Below are 12,046 nucleotides of genomic sequence, written 5' to 3' on the forward strand. Positions count from 1 at the left end.
CGTTAGCTACTCTTACTAATGGATTTCCAAGTTAATTTACCTTTTTTAAGAACATGAAAAATTGGGCTCTTTTAATTGAATGTTATTGTGCTACAGAGCTAGCTACTCAGTACCTCACTACAGAACTACATTTTTTTTTCAGCGTGTGGTATGCATTGGTAGTGGAAGGTAAAGTGACAAAACTAATTAAGAAGTAAGGTAAGTAGTGTTTGAGAATCAGAGGAGGAAAATGCAACCTGCATAACTAGGGGGCTGATCTCCTTGAAAGCAGTTCTTCAGAGGAGGACTTTGGGGTGGACAAGCTGACTATGAGCCAGCAATGCACTATCACAGCAAAGAAGGCCATCAGCACTCTGGGCTGCATTAGGAGGAGACTTGCCAGCAGTTTTAGAGAGGTGAACCTTCCTCTCTACTGGGTGTGGGGTGAGACATCTGGAGTGCTGCGAGTAGAAGATGCGGAGTTTCCATCTTTAGGGATACTCTCAGCTCAGTTTATGGAACACAGCTCAGGGCAACCTGCTGAAGTTGGCCCTTCTCTGAGCTATGTGGGTTGGACTAGGTAATCTCAAGATCTTTCAGCCTCAGTTGTGCTGTGATTTTGTGAAGTATGGTATGGAAATCCTTTAGATAATTGGCACTATTCATATTTGTACATCACTGTACACCAGCTCAGAATCAGAGACTCGAATGATAAGGATGATAGGAATTATGTTTATTGACAGCCTCCCACTTATGATGTTTCAACTTTCAGCAGCAGAAAAGCATCGAAGACTGCTACAGGAAGTGCCCCTGTATTTTTTTTATCCTGAGATTGATATGCTGCTGGTTGATATGCTGCTGTTGGGACTGATTCTAATACCAGAATTTGTACTATTGATAGTGTTATCAGAGCTTGTATTGCTACTCTACCGCTAAAGGAAGGTTGAAAAGTATAAACAGGCAATCCTGAAAAAGGCAAATGTCTTTGCCTTTGAAAGAGGTCCTGGACCTTCTCACAGGTGGGAATATTGCTGCCACAACTGTTCCCTTATGACCTTTGTGTTTAGCAAGCAGTAGATAAGCCCAAACAGGGATAGTGTTTTTTTAAATAAAATTGGTTAGTAAAGTTTGGTTTAATCCACTTGAATAGTGTTTGTAAGATGCAAGTGAAAAATTTGTGTTCTCACTGGAGGTGAGAAAAAAACACATGCAACTTTGAGCTACCAGCTGAATCAGGCTTGCTCTTCATTTAAATAGTTTGAATATTTGACACTTCATCAAAAGTTATCCTGAAGACCTATTGAGCTGACATAGCATCAGAGTGACATTCCAGCATGAAAGGACTTCTTGACATGTAGAACAGGTTTGCATTGAGACAATATTAATTGTAAAGAAACAGTGTTTCCCTCTGAAGAAATACCATTGTAAGATTATGATAAATTATCCACTCTATTTTTTGTCTTCAGTTTTCAGGTAAGATCTTTTGCTCTTTCTTTCTGTTGAAGGATGTAAAATTCTAAAATATGTCTGATAAATTGCCAGTGAAAATGCTTTAAAAAATGGATGGTGTAAAAATTCACATAGTGTAAAAATTTATTTCTTTCCAGGGAGAAAGGCGTCAACCTTAAAACGTATTCAGCATCAGGTTTTCTCTAGAGGTGTTAGTATGGTATTTTAACCTAATACTCTATTTCAAAATAATTAGAAAACATCAAAAAGATTTTGCTGGCTAGAAGAGGTTTTGTGGTTGGTAAATTAGGTATCATACAAATGGTTATGTGATTTTTACAGCGTCCCATTTCCAAATGTTTCTTGCTTACTGAAAGCAGTGGGAGTTGTAAGACTACTGTGAGCTATTTAGAATTGAATATTTTATCTTTGACTTTCAGACTACAATTTCAAGTTCCTTAATATCAACCAATATAAAGCAGGTGTCTATGTATGCACATGTAAATATATGTATGCATATGCATACACAGACACACAAAAAGGACTATGCTAGAACTGAAAGTACAAGTTTTTTAACCATCAGCACAGAAGAGAAGATACTGAAGAGATTATTAAGAATCTGATCATCAGTTTGTCTTCCTATAGTGCTGGAAGCTGTGCATATTATGTTAGGTAGGTTGCAGTGCCCTTTGTCCTACAAGAGCATAGGTCATATTCATATGAGTGTGGAATCAGCCTCTCTTGTTGGGAACAATGTTGAATCTTTTTTTTTTTCTTCCAAAACCATGAAGCCACAAACATTTTTGCCCTAAGCTTTCATCTGGAGTCAGGTAAATGGTGGATTTACTATACTGTTCTGAAAAAGCTATGCCAGTGATCCAAATGAGTTTTAAGCTGTAACAGTATTAAAATTTTATTACAAATAAAAAGATGAATATGATTTGGTTAATAACTCTTGTGGTACCTCAAAGGCATGCAACAGTAATACAAGTCTTTCTCAGCTCTCTTTTTAAAGCATTTTTCTTGGTTGGGCAAGTCATCTGCTTTTGAAGATCATACAATCCAAATATGCTTTAAATGTGAAGAAGTTGTAAGCCATCCCAGAGAGAGCAAAAGAATGTGGATGCACACCACCAGAAGCTTTTTCAGATTACTGATTTGGAGGCACATGCAGTGCTCCAGAGTTAGCCCCAGTTCTTGATTGAGTTCCTGTGGCCCATTTGGTAGATGCTGCACTGTTCAGAATAGGATCCGTGCTGCTGTCTGCTGAGGTCGCCGGTCTGAAATGGCCTCCCAGACGATGCTATTATGTTTTGTTAATGGGCATGTTTTCATTTATTAGAAGCACTTCCAGGAAAAAAATTGAGCAAGTGCTGACAAGAGGCATTGTGTTTTTCAGAACGTTCTGCTACACAAGGCAGCACGTGGGTAGTGCTAAATATACAGTTTACTCCTTTATATGGTATATGGACAACTCTCTTGTATCATGCTGTACAGAGGAAGGCAGAGTATTGCATGGTTTTCTTACTAGATTTCTTCTTGTGTTGTGGTAACATATTTAGTTAGCAACAAGTTTGAATAAAAGCTGCTACCTGTCAGAGATTTTGTGGCCACTTTAATGACGTAACACAGAACTTGGAATCAGAACAGAAGGATAGATGAAGAATAAAATTTTAAAAACTCATATTAATTCATTTTATGTTGTTGTATGAACTCCCTTTTTTTTACAACTACATAAATGAACCAAATGCAGACTTGTTTCCTATTATTGCTTCGTCAGTGATCAACAACTTCTGGGCTGAGTCGTCTTCTTTTTCTGTGTGTTCTTTGTGAGGATGTGGCCATCTATGAGAATGTATGTGTTTAATAGTACTTTTGTTCTTCTATCTGAACTGTAACCATTACTGAACTGTAATTCAACTGTAGGCTAAATAATTGGAATAAGTAGTAACCAGGAACCACTTCAGCATATAGTGCATGTACAGACTACAAGGTGCAGTGTGTTTATTTAAGTGTTTGATAAAATATAAGTAAATTACATGTTTCCATAAGTTAATGTCAGTTCATAGAAGAATCTAAGTTAGAAATATGTGTTATATATGTACAGTTTTACTGGAGTCAGTCATGAATGTTTATGGCAGCCAAGGATTTGATTCTTATTCACAGTAAATGATTTAACAGTCTGCACTTCTTTTCTGTGCTTTTCTTTTATGTTTCAAAGAGTTGTTTTTGTTTTGTTTTCCCTGTTATATAGTATGTAGATCTAACTAAAGAAACAATTTTAGTTATGATGATGGGAGCTGATCCACCCTGCTGGGCTTCCATGAAACACAGGGGTCTTTAGTTTTATATTATTGCAACTTCTTGCACTATATAGACTGCATGTAAAGCGTCAGGATATGGGTGCATAATATATGTTTTACCTTAAACAAATGTATTGATTACTTTTGTTGGTTGTTCTGCAATACCCTGTGATCTTACCTACCATAAATGCAGGATTGCTCATCCTTCTTTCCTTTAATTGTATCATGCTTCTGTGTGGGTCTGAAAATGCAGAGTAGCAGCTAATATACTGTAAATGCTTCCTTGCAGTAAGTTCTCTAAAAATATAAGAAATGCAGTAGTGAGTCAGTTCGGTTGTCCATCTGTCCCAGTATTCTGTCTCCAATAGTGATAGTCACAGATGTTATTTAGGAAGGCAGGCCATGCAGACCTTCTTAAATTATCGAACAAGAAATGATAAAGGGTACATTCAAACTTGCGTCTTTTAATATCTACTTATGTTTTGTCTGTGAATGTTTATGCCCCTTTTAAAGTTGTTGCTGCTGTTGTTCTGTGAAAACAAATCCAAGAATTTCAATGCTCACTGTACAGTAAAATAATAACAATAATAAAAAATAACACTACTTTATTTTCTCTGTTTAAATCCTTGTTTTACAAGTTTCAGTGTCCTTCATTTCTAGTTTGCAGGATTTAGTAAACAACTCTGCCATCATCTTAGCCATCTTACTGCCTGCCAGCAGCTTTCTCTCCATTTTTATTTGTAAGACAAGTGCTCTGCCTCCTTAATCACTGTAGTTATTCTCTGCTGTGTTCTGTATGAGAAGCAGTAAGGGGAACTGTAAAAAGAAACTGCATTATTGAATATGTGGCCACATACTTTCAAATAAACTGATAGAGAAGAGCCAAACTTTATAAATTATAGCATTTAGTACCGATTGTGTATATGGATTAATACTTCTATAGACATTTTTACTTATTTTTAGTTGTTATTAGGAAAAATAAGTAACACAGAATGCTGATACTGTTTCTACAGTATAATAATTCAGAAAAAAAAAAAAAAGGAAGGAAACGTCAAAAAAGGAAATGGTTATCTTCAAAAAAGTCTTAGATTTTTTTTAACACTTTTTTAAAGCAGTAAAGCCATGTGTCTACATATATTTTGAGTATGAATTTAAATATTCATCTTTAATTCTATAGTGAAGTTATCTGGTGTATACTGTAGCGTTTTGATATCTTTTAGCCAAAGGTGTGTGTAAATATAGTTCATATAGTAACCCTTTATTTTAACTTTATTTATTCTAAGATTTATTCTAAGAAGTATATGTGTATATATATATATCTTTCCCTCAGTATCTACATCAATATTTTATTGCTTACATTGCATTATAGCTGATAATTTCTTATGACATTTTGTATGTGGAAACACCTAGAGTAACGTCTTTTTGAAAATGGCAGCAGTGGTGAAGCAACTACATGAATAACTTCAGATTTCAAGATGCTGTGACTTTTGACCACTAAGTTGCATGTTGCCAGACTGCTAATTGTTATGAATCCTGCTGTAACACTATAATTGAAATAATACGTCCTGGCATGTAATTGCCACCTGTGAGTATAGAAAGCCTTTCTTTGAATTGTCTTGTTCTTCAGCTGAAGCTCACAGGCACATACCTGGTTTCTCACCACATATTGTTACTTGCTCCCTCTTTTTGCCTGCTTCGTCCTCTTTGCCTGTTGCCATGCTGGTCTCAGTGCTTCATGAGCCAGGGCATCCTCCCAGAAACCTCTCAGCCTGCTGCCAGGAGTGGATAAGGCTTCACTGGTGGCACGCTGCATTGCATATTTTGGTGGTGCAGAGGACCTCAGGCAGGAAGGGACTTGCTGCAGCGTGTGGTCAGCTATTGCTACTCTGGCTGGAAAAGGCTTGCTGCCAAGAGAAAGGGTAGCCGGAAGGCTAGAGGAAACAGAACACCACAAAGGCATGTCTCTACTCCCAAGTATTTCTCTTCCCTCCTGTCATGGGAAAAGAAAATAACAGGAAAGAGAGGATGTGGAAAATGCAAGGTCCCAGCGGGGAAAAGAAAAAAGGTTAAGGTTGAGGGAAATGGACAATGGGAAGGCCCAACGATGGCTCTGCAAGTAAGATAAAGGGGGCTTGCAGTTAGGTAAAGGAGGGGAAAAAAGGACAGGGGAAAAAAAGGAGGGGAAAGAAAAGAGGGGAATGAGACAGAAAAAGGGGAGATGTTGGGAATACGGAGAAGTGTGGCAGAACTAGACAAAATGATAAAAAGGAAATAAAAAGACAAAAGGACGTATGAGCTCTGGTTTTATAAAATGTTTTTTTAGATTGAACTAGTCCAAATAGGAGGGAAAATGTACAGGACAGAAAAGTGCCAGATATAACTGTAAACAGAGATGAAGTAGGAAAATAGAAAAATAAAAAGTGTCAGAAAAGAGAGGAGGGGAATAAACACTACAGATTTACTACTTTTTTTCCCTCAGTTCTTGTGCATTGTCACATGTCCTTGGGAGAGTACTTGATTCTGATTTAAAAAAAAAAAAAAAAAAAAGTTTTAATGACAGCAAGTCCTCCTTTTTTTTTTTTTTCATTGTTACCATTACTGTACTATGAGTAGACCAGTGGTCTCCCAGCATCTTGGATCATGCACCTCTAAAACATTTCATTTTGAGCAGGCACCCCTGATACATGTATCTATTAATTTATGAATTACGTAAATGCACAGCTGTACTAGAATGTTATGTACATTATAAAAATATACACAAGTTAAAAAGACTAATGAAGATGGTGTATGCACAATTTCAAATTTAGTTTTATTTATTAGTGGTACAAAAACATATTCTTCCTATACCACAGTGAACTGTCTTGCACACCCCCTAGCGTGCATGTACCTCTTCCCCCACTACTTTGGACACCATTGGAGAGCACTGTAACAAAATGTTTTAAGCTCTATAATGAGGTCCCTGCAAAGTTATTGTTGACATTTCTGGTGGCCTTGGTGATATCACAAGGTACAGAGCTGTCTTGGTGCTTCATGGCAATGGAATCTGGGTGTTTGCAGTCCTGCACAGGAACTGATCCTAATATAGCTATTTAGTACAATAGAAAAACAAATAATGTGGTCATTCAGTCTGACCATATTTGAATTTTCTAGGTTCTTATTTTGTTTTTATTAGCTAAAAGGACCAAAATTACAGTTTTCCAAAAACATAGACAAACCGTTCTGAAGGCAGTTGCCATGATTTTGAAGCTTCCAGTCTTGCTACAACTAATTAGACCTGAAAGTATTTTCTGAAGACATTGAGAATTTTAATCTGTTTTGGGTCTTTTATATTCTTAGAAGAGTCTTCACAAAGTAGGAGCTGTAAATCAAAGTGGGTTTTGTAAGCCCTTTGAACCAGACCTGCAGTCAAGCTCCAGTTGCCCAGATAAGATTAACTGCTTCAAGGGTAACTTTGTTTACATGTGTTGTATTTTAAATTTCTGATGTGTTTAATGTAACATATTCATGGGAAATTCAAACCTTCAATGGTAAATCATACTGTGTTTTCTTGAGAAGTGTATGTCTGAAAACACCTGCCTTCGTTATGTTATCTTTCCATGTGCTTTCCTGTAGAAATTCATATAACAAAGGTTATGGGTAGGTAACAGCTGTAAGCAGACAGAGAATTGTTTAAATAAAACTTCTTCATTTCTGTTTAATAATGTTTACATATATTTTTTTACTGATATACATTTTATTATGCCTAGAAGCAGCAATTCTGTGCACTAATGAACAGCAAACATTGACAGTGAGGTACAAACATGCTAAAACAATGAATTTATTAAAGTTATTTTTAGATGAGATTACAGTTAAAAGCATTCTAATTTTGGTTATGCCCGTTGCTGACATATGCCCTACTTGCTAGATATTAATACATTAAACATGCTAGGATGAAAAAACTTTATTACAGATAGTCTAGCTGATACTGTTCAATGGGAAGGCTCTGGCTTTGAATGCTGTAGGAATATGTGATCATCTATCTATGCTAGCAGGAAAATTGGCAAATGATACTACTCTCTTTAGATGAATTTATTCTTATGTTTCAAGTATGTACTCCTAGGTCAGTGTGGCTGTCTTTTTTTTTTCTTTTCTTCCTTTTCCTGACTTCCTTTTCATTTTGCATGTTTTCTGGACAGCGTTCATCAGCAATATTGACTGTCCCTTTTAATGACTTGAGGACCAGAACTGGTAAATCCCAAAATTTGTGTTAAACCTTCCTGAGCTTGACCCTTCTGCTGAGAATATGAACTCAGTAACTGTTACAAGACAGACAGTGGTTTTCATAGTATTGGAACAAGAAAATTGCCAATCTTCAGTATGCTTCCCCATGCTGGCATCAAGCAATTCCTCTGCACTTTGTTTTTAAGTCACTTTATAAACACAAATCCATCATTCTTTTCAAATGCTGGAGAAGCAGTTGAAGTCAACTCAAAGATAAAAGTGTCTGTATCCTGTTAGCTATCTGCTACCTTTTAAGTAGTCTTTAATGATTATACTGTTTGTGAGAGGATGCAAGCAGATTGATAGGAAGACAATGCTGTATTGTGAAATAGAAATGATACTATCAATTAGACTTTTTTTAAAAATGTTTTCTATAGAGCTGAGTGTAGATAATGTCTGGAATTTAGTTCCAACAGAATGCATTCTGTAAAGTTTTATAAGAGATCTGTTTCCCTGAGGATGTTTATAGGCCTTTTCAACAAGGAAGAGCTAGTGAATTCAAGCCCAACCCTATCCGGTATATCAAAAACATATGTTGAACCACAAAAAGTCCTGAGTTTATCCCTCTCCCTCAAGACAAACTATTCCAAATCTAGTACTTCTGATTTACCTCTTGGGTTTTGAACTTTCAAAGGATGTTCAAGTTATATTGTTAAGCACCAGCTGCAACACACACTAAAAATACTTATTTGAAAAACTAAAGAATAGATTCTGGTGTAACTATAGTGTTCTGGAGAGAACAGAGAGTCTAGAGTCTTAAAGGCAAACAATGAAACTTCAAGCTGATGAAAGAGGCATGGAAGTTGACTCCACCAGTAGATGCACTTGAGTTTGCACTTCTCTTTATGTGTTCCTGCTTGCACAACCATTTCTGAGATTCTGCATTCTATGGGTCTGGAGGTTAAGGATGGGTGCCTGAGGTTGTAACTGCTGTATTAGGTTACACGGCAGCGAAGATCACAGCTTTGGCCTCAGTGATCCCGAGACTTCTCTGACTTTAGGATATTTGTAATCTAGAAGAGATTTCAGTACTACAACTGAAGTATCAAACATATCACGAAGTGTTAATCAAACGTTAAATGTAGTCCTCTCGTGCTTTAAATTTACCAGGTCCATACTGAGATGTTTTTCTATTCTAGCATTATCTAAATATTAAGAGCCTTAAGCCATGAAGAACTTTCTCCTAAGCTCTGCTGTTCCTTACAATTCCTATGCAAACCCCCTTCATTGTCCTTTTTTTTTTTTTTTTTTTTTTTTCCCAGGGTCCTTTTATTACTTGGCCCTGAAATAATAATGGCCTTCACATGACAGTACTGTTCAGACCTTAAATACATCTGTAATTCAGTTTGTAACTCAGAAGTAGTCCAAAGAAAGAAATGGGCTTCCTGTGAAGTTTCAGGTAGTTTTTGTTTTTTTTTTTTTTTTTCTCATTGAGGAAACAGTGGAAAATTTGGTGAGTGCAAGGGACATGTATATCAAGGTGGAAGTGAAATCCTGTTGAAGGGAGAAGGCAGCCATATTCTCCAGGCAAACAATTCCAGATCACAAGGTACTGCTCCACTCCAATTCTGGGTTGGAATATGGTACTTTCAAATAGTGATAGCCAAATGTCAGCCATATTATTTATTTATTTATTTATGTATTTATTTATTACCCCCCTTCCCCTGCTGGAACCAATCAGGAGTAATCACTAATATTTCCCTTTAAGATGTGATTAATGATCTCCAGGATTAGCACCAATGAGACATACAGGAGCCATTTACATCTCAGGCCTTTTGTTGTACCAGTCAGCAATCTCTGTCATTAAGCTGATATGCAGTCTGTATTGAGAAACTTAATTGTAGAGCTGCAGGCCTTCCAAGGCAGATATTAAGACAGCCTGAATATATTTGTATAGTACTTCACAAGGCATTGTAAATACATCAAATAAAATAGGATCCCTTTGGGGACTGGGAAAAGTTTTGGGGGAACAAGAAGGGAGGGACACAGGACAGAGAAAGATTGGAAGGGAGAAGGTAATAAATAAAAGCTTAAATTTGGAAGTCTAATGAGGCATACATTTCCCCCCCCCCCCCCCCCCCCCAAAAAAAAAAAATTATTACTGAACAATCTTTTAGGCTTTTTGTATGTAGCAGCATGTTACTGAGTATTTACTATACAAGACAAATAGATCAAATAGTACTGCTTAAATTTTAATGATATTCTGAAATAACAGCATGTAAAAACACTTGTGCCCATTATCTCATTTTAATTCGTTACGTTGCTTTGAGGAGAATGTTTCTAAAGTGAAAATGGTTTCTGTAATGCCTGTCCTTCAATCAATCTATGATTTATAGATACATTTCTCAGATTCTGAAGAAGTGTTGTCTCTCCCTGGTTACTTGTGACATACAATAAAAATTGTGAAGCTCAGCGGACATAATCTAATACCAAAAATGCAATATAAACAGGGAAAATGCTTCTTCTCTACATTCTTTCAATTAAAGTGACCTTGGAGAGTACACAGAATAAAATTAGTTTTAAAAAAAAAAAGGCAACAAAGTGTTTACTTATATATATCAATTTTTAATTAAAAATAGTCCCTACGCTGTTTCTCCTAATTTTGTTTTTATGATTTTCATACTTAATCAATCACACCACAAAGATGAAGTTGCTAAACTATGTACATGTAGGATTTGGGTCGTGGGAGGGGGGCGGGTTATGCCCTGAAAAGCATATGAGTTGAAACAACATCAAAAGTTTTAAACTTTAGATAAGTGAGATGAACTAAAAGAACAAACTTGCTGATGATCTCTGTAGTTGTGGAATAAGCAATTATTTGTGCATAGGAAAGACATTTGACCTAAAAGCATCCACAGCATTGTGAAACAATAGTATTTCACTCTTTGCCTTTTTCTGTTGGCTGGACTGTGAATCTCTAAGGGTTTATATTCCAGCCACGGTGCACTTCAAGGAGAGGGCTCAAATTTTACCCAGTCTCAGACAGCTTCTTGTTCTGACCAAGCCTGCTGAAGAGCACCTCCTTTTTACAAAGTAGTTCTCATCACACCCGTTTACGTTTGTTTTGTTTACCAAGCTCATTTCTTGACTCCTTTGTTTTTCATTCTTTAGGATTAAAGCACGGCTCTGGTTCACTTCCAGGAGGAAGGTTAGTCCAAGGCCTGCATGAAATTGTCTCTGCAGCAGGGGCCAGCAGGAAGCTGGTATGTTGCTCAGGCCTCACTGTAGAGTTAGTCTGAGACCATGGGAAGGTCTGATCATTTTGTTGCTCAGCACAGAGAAAGGTTCACCATCTGTGATTCCTTACATGTATAAACAATATAAATGTATGCTACAGAACACCATGCGTACTGGAAAACAGTGGGCAAACTGGTCCTGCAGACAGTCTATGTGATATGCGAAGCCAGCAGGACCCTTTCTGTTCTCAGTATCTGTTGCTGTGCAGACATTAGCTCAGATCATTTTAAGACTTGGAAGACTTGGTTGTGTGTAGTGCTGTTTTGTTTGTTTGTTTGTTTGTTTTACCCCAATTAGCATTCTTTTCCCTGTGCTTGGCTTAAGTCATGGCTACCTTTTTCATCTTCATAATGTCTCCAGTCTGTCTAATTCAGACAGGAAGAAAATTGACATGACACATACATGCTGTTATCTGCATGTTCAGCCCGAAGTTTCAATTGAAGTCATTTTCTAAAAAATCTTTGCTGTCTGAGTTTGGGATGCATTGTGTATAAACATGCAGTATGTTTGCAGCTGTTGGGTGTGGGGTTTTTGTAGTTTTATTTGTTGGTTTGTTCATTTTTGTCCTCTTGCTCCATGCAGCTTACTCCATTAAATTTTGTGGAGGTAGAAGTTAAATATAAAACGTTGGTATCAGTCCAACATGTACATCTGGCTTGCTTAGCAAATGTACTTCTGTTGCAGTACAACAAGCAGCGGGGGAAGGGAATGGAACCAAAAGCAGGAGAGACATAGTAGGTTGGTAGCAAAAGAAATAGATGCAAAAATAAATGGTCAGCAGAAAAGAACTTGCCTGATTTAGTGTTGTCTAACCTTCA

The sequence above is a fragment of the Anas acuta genome, chromosome Z (assembly GCF_963932015.1).
Source record: "Anas acuta chromosome Z, bAnaAcu1.1, whole genome shotgun sequence".
NCBI lineage: Eukaryota > Metazoa > Chordata > Aves > Anseriformes > Anatidae > Anas > Anas acuta.